General features: G+C 42.9%; 3 non-coding genes across 3 annotated transcripts; 1 reads left to right on the forward strand and 2 right to left on the reverse strand.

Annotated features, from left to right (window-relative positions):
- Positions 1-4,763: 4,763 nt before the first annotated feature.
- TRNAI-AAU (transfer RNA isoleucine (anticodon AAU)) lies at positions 4,764-4,837 on the reverse strand. The gene has a single exon. It is a non-coding gene; the product is annotated as a tRNA-Ile (tRNA).
- A 455-nt stretch (positions 4,838-5,292) lies between these two features.
- Positions 5,293-5,364, forward strand: TRNAQ-CUG (transfer RNA glutamine (anticodon CUG)). The gene has a single exon. It is a non-coding gene; the product is annotated as a tRNA-Gln (tRNA).
- Positions 5,365-5,506: 142 nt separating this feature from the next.
- On the reverse strand, positions 5,507-5,578 carry TRNAQ-UUG (transfer RNA glutamine (anticodon UUG)). The gene has a single exon. It is a non-coding gene; the product is annotated as a tRNA-Gln (tRNA).
- Positions 5,579-13,891: the final 8,313 nt, after the last annotated feature.

Genomic DNA, 13,891 nt, shown 5'->3' on the forward strand with positions numbered 1-13,891 from the left:
GTCTGCATGACTTATGAAATGTGTTGTCTTGTTTGCTTAGTAAGCAGGCCTATATTGGTGAACACCTCATCTTGCATACCTATATTTTAACCAAACTTTATACAGGGCTCTTTGGTCAGGTGTTTTTGTTTCCCCACATGAGTACTAGTTATCTTCTGTAAATTATTCCACAAAGCTGAAATAATTGCCTTGATGCACTAAATTACTAACATGGGGAGAGCACTACCCATTAACCCATAAGCGCTATTACCAATACCCAATTATAGTGCCAGTTGCTATGGTAATGAGCATTTTGACCCAGTAAAGTGTGTGATCCTAACAGGTTAAAAAGGCCCCCCATAGTAAATAGAAAAATCCGGCAGCCTGCAAAAAAAAGAAAGTTATAGTTACCCAAGAAGCCGTGTCCCGTGATGCCATCTCAAAGTCCCTGCATCACCTGACTTCTGGTGCCTGACCCCGCCTCCTCTCTCTCTCTCTCTCTGAATTTTTCTATTTACTATGGAGGTCCTCTTTAAGTAGTGGTGTTCTCACGTTTGTACTGGTAAAATTGCAGTGCGCTGCCTTTCTGTTTGCGATTACTCCCTCCTATATACTGTGGCAAACCGAGAGCTCTGACTTTTTATGTCAACAAAAACAGAATTTCCCTTTAACTGATCCTGTGTAAGGCCTCGTTTCTATCTGCGCAATTTAACCACATTTTCAGAAGAGCAAAGCAATGTGATCTGCAGGGACATCTTTGCGTTGTGATTTGCTGGGAAATCATGCATTTTGGCACGTTTGCGATTCCATTCATTATGATGAATGGATCACAACGGGAAAATTATAATGCTGCGGGCAACACTGGTGGCCGCCACGGCGATTGCCACTTTGTTGCTATGTGATTCTCTCTGAGACCATTGCAAACCTTTTATAGTCATGGATTTGCACTGCGTTGCGCAAAAAAAATGCATTCAAGCATGCTTTGCAATGGTGACATCAGATTATGCACTTCTGATGTCTCCGCTTGTCGCGCACACACTGTGCATAGCTGAAAATGCGATCTGTATTGCACAAGTGGAAATGGGGCCTTAACAGTTGCAGATGGTTTTCCAAAGATGTAATCAGATCATGATTGTTAGGCCACATACACACATCAGACCATAGTCTTTTGAAAATGAAAGATCACAGACCAATCGTACCACCCTTCATGTAGTATGAGAGCCATACTATACACAGTCTTTTCTATGGAGCTGAACTCCACATCAAAAAAAAATCTTTGCAAGATGCTGCACACACAGATGCTGTACAGACACAAAAGATCAGTATCTGCAAAAGATCTGTTCCTGCCAAAAATCCATTCCTGCAAATTGCAATGATAGTCTATGAGATCTGCAGATCATCATACACACATGATTTAACTGACAGTCATCTGCAGATCAGATCCACCAGGATGGATTTTCAGATCTGCAGATGATTGCTTGATCTGCAGATGAATGTCAGTTAAATCATGTGTGTATGATGATCTGTAGATCTCATAGACTATCATTGCAATTTGCAGGAATGGATTTTTGGCAGGAACAGATCTTTTGCAGATACTGATCTTTTGTGTCTGTACAGCATCTGTGTGTGCAGCATCTTGCAAAGATTTTTTTCTGATGTGAAGTTCAGCTCCATAGAAAAGACTGTGTAGAGTATGGCTCTCATACTACATGAAGGGTGGTAAGATTGGTCTGTGATCTTTCATTTTCAAAAGACTATAGTCTGATGTGTGTATGAGCCTTTAGACATAAGGTTCCTCTAGATCAGGGGTCTCAAACTCAATTTACCTGGGGGCCGCAGGAGGCAAAGTCAGGATAATGCTGGGCCGCATAAGGAATTTCACAGTCGCGGCGCATGGCCGCCTCTGCCCGCCCCTCTCATTCTTCCTTCACAGAGAGGGGCGGGGTGAGGCGGCGATTGACGTCAGGCGGGGCATAGCTGGAGCTGAAAGCTCTGCCCCTTCCAGGAAATGCCGGCGGATTGCTCCCTGGGCGATTTGGGGGCTCTGCAGCCCTTGTTTTGCGGTGGGGATGCGGCGGATTACTTGGGAGCACTGAAGCGAACTTTAAGGAAGCTTTTGCCGGCGAGGGCCACAAAATATTGTATCGAGGGCCACAAATGGCCCGCGGGCCGCGAGTTTGAGACCCCTGCTCTAGATTGTAAGCCTTTGGGCAGGGTCCGCCTCCTTTTGTGTCCTACCTGATCATGCACCTCCATTACTGTGAACCCATGCTATGCATCTGAGTGAACCTAACTTGCCTAATCTCCATGCTCCTATCCAGTGACTGACTAAGCATTACCTTGTACTCCTACTGTGCTGCATGATCTGGTCTTTCTTGTATTCCTGTATTGTCATATTGCCGTATGTCACCCCTAAATATTGTCTGCAGCGCCGGGACAAGGTCCTCCAGCACCCAAGGCTGAGACACCAAAGTGCACCCCTCCATCCTTACCACCCCATCTGTCACACACTGATTGTTATTAGACTAAGAGGTGCCCCAGGGCCCCAAACACTTTATTCTCTAGTTATCTGGCTTGCAGTCACCGCCATGTATCGCCTTTTATTTCTCTCTACTTCAAACACAATAGGGGAATTACTATGTAGAGGCGACGAGAAAAACACAGACAAGTCCGGGAGCCCACTCTGGTGCAATAACGTTAGTATATACGGAAAGGTGCAAGTAAAAGAAGTTATATACTCACAAGTCAGGGTTGCAGCAAAGGCAACCACTTGTGTCAGCAGGTGGAGAAGTACCGTCTCCACTCGGCCTTGTAATTCCCGGCTGGTCGCTGCTCCTAGTAAAAGTTGATTTTTAGTCGAGAAATTCGACTCAAATCACCCTCAAATATGACATATATAAGGGAGTGCGGCTACTTAGGAATTGGGTAGGAGGCGCCCGGTCTAGGAAGTGTCACAGTATGGGATAACACTGTAATGGTAGGTTCATCCAATTACATTAACATATGGATTGATAAAATATGGAATAATAAAATTGTCCTACCTCAAGGATGTTTGGCAGGGCATAAAGACTCACAGGAGTCACGATAAGATATTCGAGATTTTTATTTTTACAAATGATGCACTTTGACAACGCGTTTCTCGGCCAAATGCCGCTTCTTCAGGTCAGTACAAGTGCCTGTAAGCTCTGTGGATAACGTGTCCGGGCGCCCGGACACGTTATCCACAGAGCTTACAGGCACTTGTACTGACCTGAAGAAGCGGCATTTGGCCGAGAAACGCGTTGTCAAAGTGCATCATTTGTAAAAATAAAAATCTCGAATATCTTATCGTGACTCCTGTGAGTCTTTATGCCCTGCCAAACATCCTTGAGGTAGGACAATTTTATTATTCCATATTTTATCAATCCATATGTTAATGTAATTGGATGAACCTACCATTACAGTGTTATCCCATACTGTGACACTTCCTAGACCGGGCGCCTCCTACCCAATTCCACAATAGGGGAATGATAGCTAAGTGAGTTGTGTGCCCCCCTCCTACACTGTGCCCTGAGGCTGGAGCCTCTCTCGTCTCTGCCCTGATTGTCTGTAACCTAAACTAATGTCCAGCGCTGCATAATATGTTGGCGCTTTATAAGTACAATAAATAATAATAAGGTGCCCATAACTGTACTATTTTTTTTCATCAGTTGCGATCTTTTGTCGCACTTTTACAATCAAATTGTACAAAAAACTGCAGGGTGTGACGAAAATCGATGTCAACTTACTCTATGGACGATTGGAACAGAAAATGTAATCGATCTGTAAAAATGGATTTTACGATCGCATCTGAAGAGTGATTATGCCCTAATTGACCCATTTATGGGAGCAATTGATAATTAACTTCTGGATACACACATCAGACTATAGTCTTTGGAAAATGAAAGATTACAGACCAATCTTACCACCCTTCATGTAGTATGAGAGCCATACTCTACACAGTCTTTTCTATGGAGCTGAACTCCACATCAGAAAAAAATCTTTGCAAGATGCTGCACACAAAGATGCTGTACACATGCAACAGATCAGTATCTGCAAAAGATCTGTTCCTGCCAAAAATCCATTCCTGCAAATTGCATTCATAGTCTATGAGATCTGCAGATCATCATACACACATGATTTAACTGACATTCATCTGCAGATCAAGCAATCATCCACAGATCTGAAAATCCATCCTGGTGGATCCGATCTGCAGATGAATGTCAGTTACATCATGTGTGTATGATGATCTGCAGATCTCATAGACTATCATTGCAATTTGCAGGAATGGATTTTTGGCAGGAACTGATCTTTTGCAGATACTGATCTGTTGCATGTGTACAGCATCTTGCAAAGATTTTTTTCTGATGGGGAGTTCAGCTCCATAGAATAGGCTGTGTAGAGTATGGCTCTCATACTACATGGAAGGGGGTAAAATTGGTCTGTGATCTTTCATTTTCAAAAGACTATGGTCTGATGTGTGTATGTGGCCTTACGATCGTAAAAAGTGCATAGAAAGATCGCATCTGATTAAAAAATTGTTTTGTTCAGATCATTGCAACAATCAGGGACTGTTTTAGGTAAAGTGGGGCTATGGGCAATAATGAATGCTACTCCATAGTGTGTCCTACTGCTGCCCTTCTGACCCCTCCATAGCAACAGTTGCTAACCTGCAGGCTGAAAATTTGATCAATAGTACATGGACTGAGGTATCCTGTCTTTAAAAAAATAAATTTTCGTCTTGCAGTAAAAAGTACAAAACATCATGGCCCGTACGGGGATCGAACCCGCGACCTTGGCGTTATTAGCACCACGCTCTAACCAACTGAGCTAACCGGCCATTTCTGCAAGTTCTGCATTTTTGTTGGGAACAGAATGTACAGAACACTGCCATACCTCGGCTTCCGTATCCTGTGTTTCTTTGTCAATAGTTCCAAGCCAAGAACTTCCTGCAGAATGTTATTGTACATAGTGAGTGAACTCAGATATCCACCTTCAGAAGCACACATAGCACATTGACTTCCGTATCCTGTGTCTCTCTGTCAATAGTTCCAAGCCAAGAACTTCCTGCAGAATAACTTATTGTACATAGAGTGAACTCAGATATCCACCTTCAGAAGTACACACAGCACATTGACTTCCGTATCCCGTGTCTCTCTGTCAATAGTTGCAAGCTAAGAACTTCCTGCAGAATAACTTATTGTACATAGAGTGAACTCAGATATTCACCCCCAGAAGCACACACAGCGCTATGCTGCATCCACTTTACCCTTGCTAGACAAAGTTGAATCATGTGGTTCCATGGTGTAATGGTTAGCACTCTGGACTCTGAATCCAGCGATCCGAGTTCAAATCTCGGTGGGACCTTGATGTTTTTTTGCAAAAAGTCCAAATTTCAACACCTATATAAATTCACAGTTTTAGTCAAAACACAATTTTTTTTTACTTCCTATAGCAAACTAGTAACAATTTTTTTCTTGCTTCCTATAGCAAACTAGTAACAAAACACAGGTCCCACCGAGATTCGAACTCGGATCGCTGGATTCAAAGTCCAGAGTGCTAACCATTACACCATGGAACCGGATCTGATGGGCTGCAACAAAACATCAACTCTCAAAGTCACGCGGGATGGATAGTCACCCTTCGGTGAGTTCTCATTTTTTAAAAAAAGTTTTGCTTCCAGACTAGCAGCAACAGGAGTAGCATTCACCCATGACTTTGTGGGGCCGAGGTATATCTATCAGCGCAATAATGCCTCACCAGTATTCATTTTGACTCTATCGCGCACGCGCAGGTTCTCTCTCTTTCTCTCTCTCTCTTTTTCTCTCTCTCTTCTTCTCTCTCAATCTCTCTCTCTCTCTCTCTCTTTCTCTCTCTCTCTCTCTCTCTCTCTCTCTCTCTCTCTCTCTCATCTTGTAAACGTCACAATTGGTGCGTTTTCCACAACGTAACTGCAGCTGCGCGGAGCCACACCGCCCCCTTGTGGAAGACGGTTATACAGTTATGCTGCATGAAGGTTTGTAACTGAATAGGAAAGTAGGAAAGCTAACGTACGTATTGCCTTCATACTCAGGTTACGAGTTATGAGATTGGGAGCTGCAAAAGTACTCATAAAAGCATATTACATAAAAATGTGCACATTTCATATCTCTATTTAATGTTCTTCTATCTATAAATGAAGGTAAGCTGGTGGGGTCAAGTAAAGGCTGCAGCGTGTAAGTTGTTAATATTATTGGTATAATGAGCTTCATTGGGCAGTAGACGTTGATAGTCAGTCACCCAAAACTAAAGGCAGCCGTTAGTGATGCGATTTTCTGTTGGGTCCTATTGTGCTGCGGCCGTTGACATCCGTGCCAAAGTGCACGCAAGCGATGTGTCGGAATTTCCACGCACTCCGAATGCCTGGTTCAGGGTCCCCTGTCCCAGGCTGCAATGTGTCCCAGTTTATGTCCCACTTTTGGCCGCCCGGATGTCCCAGCCGTGGGACTCTGTGGCCGCATGAGCTAATGTTTGCCTCATTTACAGTTTTCAAAGTCGGAGTAATTGTTTTCTGCTGCATTTCATGTGTCAGAGGTAACGGTAGTTGCATTTCATTTGTTAGAGGTAACGGTTATTGCAATTCATGTGTCAGTGGTAATGGTTGCTGCAGTTATTATTTGATGGTCATAGAGACTGCATTTGCTACTTTGGGGTTACTGCTGCAGCATTTGGTATTTTGGGGGCTTCACCCTTCTAATCCCCTCCTACTCTTCCACCCATTTTCTGATAAACTTTTGTTAATTCTGTCAAAATCAATGAAATGATGGCCTAGTTTGTAAGCTTTAATGAACATTTCACCAGTGGTGTAGCAATAGGGAATGCAGATGTTGCAGTTGCACCAGGGGCCCTGGGCCTGAGGGGTCTACCACCTGGGGCCTGCCTTCAGCTGCTGCATTAGCTCTTTATTGACTCTTTAGTGGGTATGTTCTCACTATGCACTTTGCATAGTGGTAATCATTAACTAGCTATTTCCTTCCCCTGCTCAGACTTCTTTCGCACTGCAAACGTCCTGAGAGCGATTTTGGGCATTACAGTACAGTAAATCTCGTTATAGTAAACTGATGTATTTAACATTCGGGTACAATAAACTAGGTGTCCAGGTCCCGGCCAAGCCCCATTATAAGTATATGGGATTAACTCCTTGTATAGTAAACCCAGATATAATAGAACTTCTGTTATAGTAAACCTGTTGTTTGGCCCCTTCAAGTCATTGGAAGTCATATATATATACATACCTCCCAACTTTTTGAGATGAGAAAAAGGGACACTTAAGCCACACCCCTTCCACAACCCTGGCCACGCCCTCACCACGCCTCTAGTCACGCGTACCATAAAGATTTCATAAGAAACATATGTTGTTTTATAATTCAAACCACACTGGTTCTTTCTATCCTGGCTCATTTTCCTTCATAGTAACATTTTAAAATTAGTAATATATCAATTTAAAGGTTGGGAATAAAGTTTAGAGTCAATCAAACACATTTTTAGTATAGAAATATATATATTTACATAAAAAGAGGGACAATGTCCTGAAAGAGGGACAAATGAGGGTGAAAGACCGACAGAGGGACAGGGCTCCCAAAAAGGGACTATATATATATATATATATATATATATATATATATATATATATATATATATATATATATATATATATATATATATATATATATAGTCCCTTTATATCCCTATATATAAAAAGCCAGCTACTTTCCTAAGGAGAGGGAAGACTCTGGGTCCTGTAGACTCTATAAGTTATAGAGCCACGCAAGAGAGGGCGCTCAGGCGTGCGTAGCTTGGAGCGTCTCGTCTTTGGTAGAGCTCGGGCTTCCAAAGACTTCCTATGCCTCCCTTCAGCAGTGGGGACAGCAGTATTAGACCAAATTGGTCCAATACTGCTACGGGGGAAACGGCGCTGAAACGGGGACCATGAGAGAAGCGGGAAGGCTCTACAGCACCGTTTCCCTAACCCTGTCCTCAACAGCCACCAACAGTTCATGTTTTGTAGGAAACCTCAAACATTCACAGGTGGGGTAATTAGTGTCTCAGCAGAGCTGATTACCTACATCATGCACTGTTGGTTGGCTTTGACCCTTGGGGACAGGGTTGGGGAACATTGCTTACAGGACCCAGAGCCTTCCCTCTCCTTAGGTAAGTAGGAGGGCGGCAGAGGGAGGAGCCAGGGAGAGAAAGCCGCCAGGATTCAATTTGTTTTTGCACATTGGCCGCAATGAGATGGTCATTTCTAGTTTTGACCGGCCAGAACCTAAAGTGGCCAGACTTTGGGTTCTGGGCGTAACATATTATATAACTCCCAATGACTTTCAGTATTCTGTCTCCTGCTATAGTGGAGAGTGGGCTGGGCATGAGTCATACATCAGTCAGAGACCCATGAGCTGTGGGCAGGATGACAGCCACTTGTAGCCTGCTCGCTATCTGCACAGCACACTACTCTGGGCCTGCGTGGATTCCCTCAAAACCACCAACCATTGAGACTTATGCTTCCTGTGTAAGCTGCTACCTGATTACTGAGGGAATTGCCTGTCATCTGTGACTTGTTCGTGCATGGCTGCAACATCATCCAGACTGCACAGAAATGTGGACAGAGGAGCACACTATCAGTACTGTATCACTACTGTACATGCATTAACTGATGAGACCTATGCTTCCTGTGCAAGCTGCTGCATGATTATTGCATGCACATCCCTGCATACTGAGCACTGTGCATTTTGATCTTAGACACTGCCTGTGCTCGCTCGCTGAAGCATTAAAAGAAAAAAAATTCTTCCGATCATTGACTGTAGTTACCTGATGTGCTTAAGTGTGACTATTTCTGTTTAAGCGGACCCAAACCAAACATTTTTTTATTTCAAAATATGTAGTTGCACCACTCTGACACATACAAAGATAAATAAGCACTCCTTCAAGCCTATGAGCATTTCAGTGCATGTTTTTACCCTTCTCTTTTCATAGCTAGGGTTATACTAGGGGCAGCCATTAGCAATTCTACTTTGCCGGACACCACCTACTCCACCAGTTTGCCGGATTCTGTCCCGGCAATATGAAAGGAAGGGAGGGTTTCCTCCAATAAATGTAAAATATTTTATATTTGTCATCATGCAGCTGGAAAAAAAGCTGCTATTTATTATTATAATTTAGAAAATAGATTTTATTTCTGAAATCTTGTATTTTTAATTTGGGTCCACTTTAAGTCAACTTCTGGTATAGTAATCTACTTATCCGGGTCCCTTGGAGTTTACTATGAAGGGATTCCAATATATATATCTAGATGGTGCTGGGTGTGGCACTGTAAGTTACACACTTGGGCCCTTGGTACTGTAGCCACGTCAGCTACTGCATCTAACCAATATTAGAAAATCATGTAGTGGTTTGGGCCTTAAAGAGGAACTCCAGTGAAAATAATGTAATAAAAAAGCTCAATTTTTACAATAATTATGTCTAAATGATTTAGTCAGTGTTTGCCCATTGTAAAATCTTTTAAATCCCTGATTTACATTATGACATTTATTACATGGTGACATTTTTACTGCTGGCAGGTGATGTAGCTGCTGCATGATTTTGTGGCAGTTGGAAACAGCAGCAAGGTTCACAGATAGGAAACTGCCAAGAGTAGTTACTTTTCTTGTTTGTTGTGGGAGGGGTTTCACCACAATATCAGCCATGCAGCGCCCCCTGATAGTCTGTTTGTGAAAAGGAATAGATTTCTCATGTAAAAGGGGGTATCAGCTACTGATTGGAATAAAGTTCAATTCTTGGTCGGAGTTTCTCTTTAAGCCTTGTGACTTTCTTTAACCACTTTACCCCCGCGCGTACGTATTTCTCCGCCCCTTTTTCCATCCTTTAAAAACCAGGGACGGAGAAACACGTACTTTCCGCGTTCCCGGCGCTGCCCGCGCTCCCGCTCGTAAACACGCCGCCCGCCGCTAGTAAAACCGCCGCCGCCCGCTCGCCCAGAGATCAATGAACGGGAAAATCCATTCCCGTTCGTTGATCTAAGCCCCGCAATGATCAGCTGCTCTCCTATGGGCAGCACGATCATTGTGAGAAAAAACTCACGTGTCCAGCCTCCTTATTCTTCCTCCAAGCTTCCGGAAGGAAGCTTGGAGGTCGCATTAAAACAAAAAGTTACTGTGGCCATCTTGTGGCCAAATAGTAAACTACACCCTACACATTTTTCACATACAAATAAATGACTTTTACACATAAAATTAACTCATTACCTCCCACACTCCCCATTTTTTTTTTTTTTGTAATTAAAAAAAAATTAAAAAATTTACAATTAAAAAAAATACATAAATAGTTACCTTAGGGACTGAACTTTTTAAATATTTATGTCAAGAGGGTATAACACTGTTACTTTATAAACTATGGGCTTGTAATTAGGGATGGACGCAAAACTGAAAAAAATGCACCTTTATTTCCAAATAAAATATTGGCGCCAAACATTGTGATAGGGACATAATTTAAATGGTTTTATAACCGGGACAAAAGGGTAAATACGTTTCATGGGTTTTAATTACAGTAGCATGCATTATTTAAAAACTATAATGGCCGAAAACTGAAAAATAATTATTTTTTTCCCCACATTTTTCCTATTTTCCCATTAAAACACATTTAGAAAAAAATAATTCTTGGCATAATGTCCCACCTAAAGAAAGCCTAATTGGTGGCGGAAAAAACAAGATATAGGTAATGTCATTGGGATAAGTAATAATAAAGTTATAGACGAATGAATGGAAGGAGCGCTGAAAGGTGAAAATTGCTCTGGTGGTCAGGGGGTAAAACCCCTCAGCGGCGAAGTGGTTAAGCCTTGTGACTTTCTGTAGTTTGTGAAGTACTGGGATCACAACCCTGCTGACTGATAGCACATGATATAAGCATTACCAATACTGAAAATAAGCAAATAGACTGAAAGCTCAAGCATGATCATTTATGACGATACTGCGACAGGATAATAGCCCCTCAGCTGTTGTGACTGTGATATGAGACGCCCTGAGAAAAATAATCCGCCAACTGCGCATTTGGCTTTTCAGTGTTTTTATATGAGGTCCTCAGACACAATCCTCTAAAGTGACCAGTGTTCCCCAACCCTGTCCTCATGGCCCACCAACACTGCATGTTTTGTAGAAATCCACAGATGTAGTTAATCAGCTCTACTGAGACACTAATTACCTCACTTGTAAAAGTTTGTGGTTTTCTGCAAAACATGCACTGTTGGTGGGCCTTGAGGACAGGGTTGGTCAACGCTGCTCTAGACTGATGCTGGGAAAGGGTCTGATGTGCAAGTGGCACCATTATGCAGGTATTTCCTGTGACGTTCCAAAATGGAACAAAATACATTATTATTATTATTATTGATTTATAAAGCGCCAACATATTCTGTGGCGCTGTACAAAGTAAGAAACGAACATGAGGTACATAATAATACAGACAATGGTGTACACCAATATACATAATTGGTGACAAACTACAAAACCGATACAAAATATAAAATTGGTAATAACAGGGATAAAAGTAACATGATGATTAAAATGTATAATGATTTCCAGGACACAAAAGGGGGAAAGAGCCCTGCCCTTGCAAGCTTACAATCTAAAGGAATGGGGGGGAGAGGGGCTAGTATACAACACACATAGAGGCAGTGTGTTTTAGGATATCTAGTAGGAGTGCAATTTGGTCTTAGGACAACGGGGAAGTGGCCTAAGGTAATGCGTATGTTTGTCGTAACAAGTGAGTTTTTAGGGAGTGTTTAAAAGTAACAAATGTTGGCGAGTGACAGATGTGTTGTGGGAGGGCATTCCAGACGAGGGGTGAAGCGCGTGCAAAATATTGTAAATGTGAAGACATGGGAGTGGGAGTAAAAAGTGATCCTTTCTGACAGATCACTGTCACAAATTTTAGACTTTCACCCAAAATGATCAGGAAATTCTGCCAGTTAATTTCCCTACAGGTTTAATGTTACTGAGTGGCATCTGACAACGCTTCTCAATCCAACCTCATGCCTAATTTTACCATTGCCTATAAAATGCCTAAGGGTTGTTTCACACTGGGGGGGCGATTGCGCTGCACTTGCCAATCGCCAATGATTGTTAAAGTGCTAGAACATTGTCTCCCTGTGGAAGTATTCACACTGCAGCATTGCGATCACCGGGCAACATTTTGGGACTATTCACGTTATGATTCTCGTTTCCCAAATAAGAATTAAAAAATTTAATTGCAGAAAAATTGCAATTGCTAAATGCTCAGCGATTGCGATATTTTTTTCAAGCAATTTTCGGTTTGAAACAGCCATGCCACGATCCTAACCTTTCAAGAGCGGTTGAGTGTAGTGAAACAAGCTGCCAGGAGCCATCCGTGTGAAACGTCCCATGTATGATCATTATATATGTTATATACCATGTTTTAGGCCCCGTTTCCATCTGCATGGTGCGTACATTGCAGGTGGCTGTCATGACGCAGGTCACTGCGGTTTTCCCCGCTGCGTTTGAAATTCCATTTATAATGAATGGGATCGCAGTGCAAATGGAATGCATGCAACCATGCATTGTGATTTCACAGTGTGGATGGGGACATCAGACCGTCCAGTCTATGCACTTCTGGTGGTTCTGCGTATCTTATCACTGTGCATTGCTGAAAACACAATCGGCAACGCACAGACAAAAATGAAGCCTAAAGGATATATCCTCAACACAGAGAGAAGCAGTGACATACTACATTCACTTCTTTGTTTCACACAATAAATATAATGTAAGTCTCTGTTTGGCTTAATTCAAGAGATAAGTTCATATATTCTTTTATCACCTACAGACCCCCCAGAAAACCTAAAACAAATAATAGACACGTCTTTATCATAGCACCCAAAGGGAAAAAGGCTTACCAGTCAATAACAACCCACGTTATAAGGTTGTATACATAGCATGAGGATCCCAGTGGTCACAGAACTATTCCAGTCTTTAACTGCGTAAAGTCGTCCTCCAGATAGCATCGGTATAAGATCGATGATATATCATAAAATAATAGAAACAGCAGTACTAAGTGTAGGCCGCTTTATTGAGGATAAATTAACCAAAAATCATAAAAGACATAAAAAGAGTACTCTCATACGGGCCCCAAAGTTATGGGTACCCTGAAATAAAATAGTGCTCCTTTGGAAGGAGACGAGCGACACCTCATATTCTTGTTCCTACCACTGGCCAGTATACACGTGCTATTTTAATTTGGTATACCCATAACTTTGGGCCCTGTTTGTGAGTACTCTTTTTATGTCTTTTATGATTTTATGGTTCATTTATCCTCAATAAAGCGGTCTACACTTAGTAATGCTGGTTTTTTTTTTTATCCTTTTATGATACATCATCGATCTTATACCCAGGGGCATAACAATAGGTAGAGTGACCAGACGTCCCGGATTGCCCGGGACACGTCCCGGATTCGGGGTCCGCTGTCCCAGGCTGCATGAGGTCCCAGGAAACGTCCCGCTTTCAGCAGCGGGACGTCCCGGCCTCGGAACTCTGGCCACTCTATCCTTATGAACTGGCAGCGGCGTCTATAGACGCCGTGCCAGTTCATTGCCCGCAGCCCCGCTCCAGCCTCCTCTTCCGGTGTCTGTTCCGACACCGGCAGGCGAGCAGGGCTACGGCAAGATGGCTGCCGAAGCCCTGTACTGGAGACTATTTGTGTCTCCAGTACAGGGCTTCGGGCGCCATCTTGCCGTAGCCCTGCTCTGCCAGGCTGTCAGCGCGGGAGACTTCAGGAGGAAGGTGGTCCCGGGAGCAGCGCGCCAGAGGCCGGAGACTTCTGCCAGGTGAGTAAATGCTTTCTATTCCAGGTGAAA

Source organism: Hyperolius riggenbachi, chromosome 11 (genome assembly GCF_040937935.1).
Source record: "Hyperolius riggenbachi isolate aHypRig1 chromosome 11, aHypRig1.pri, whole genome shotgun sequence".
Classification (NCBI taxonomy): domain Eukaryota; kingdom Metazoa; phylum Chordata; class Amphibia; order Anura; family Hyperoliidae; genus Hyperolius; species Hyperolius riggenbachi.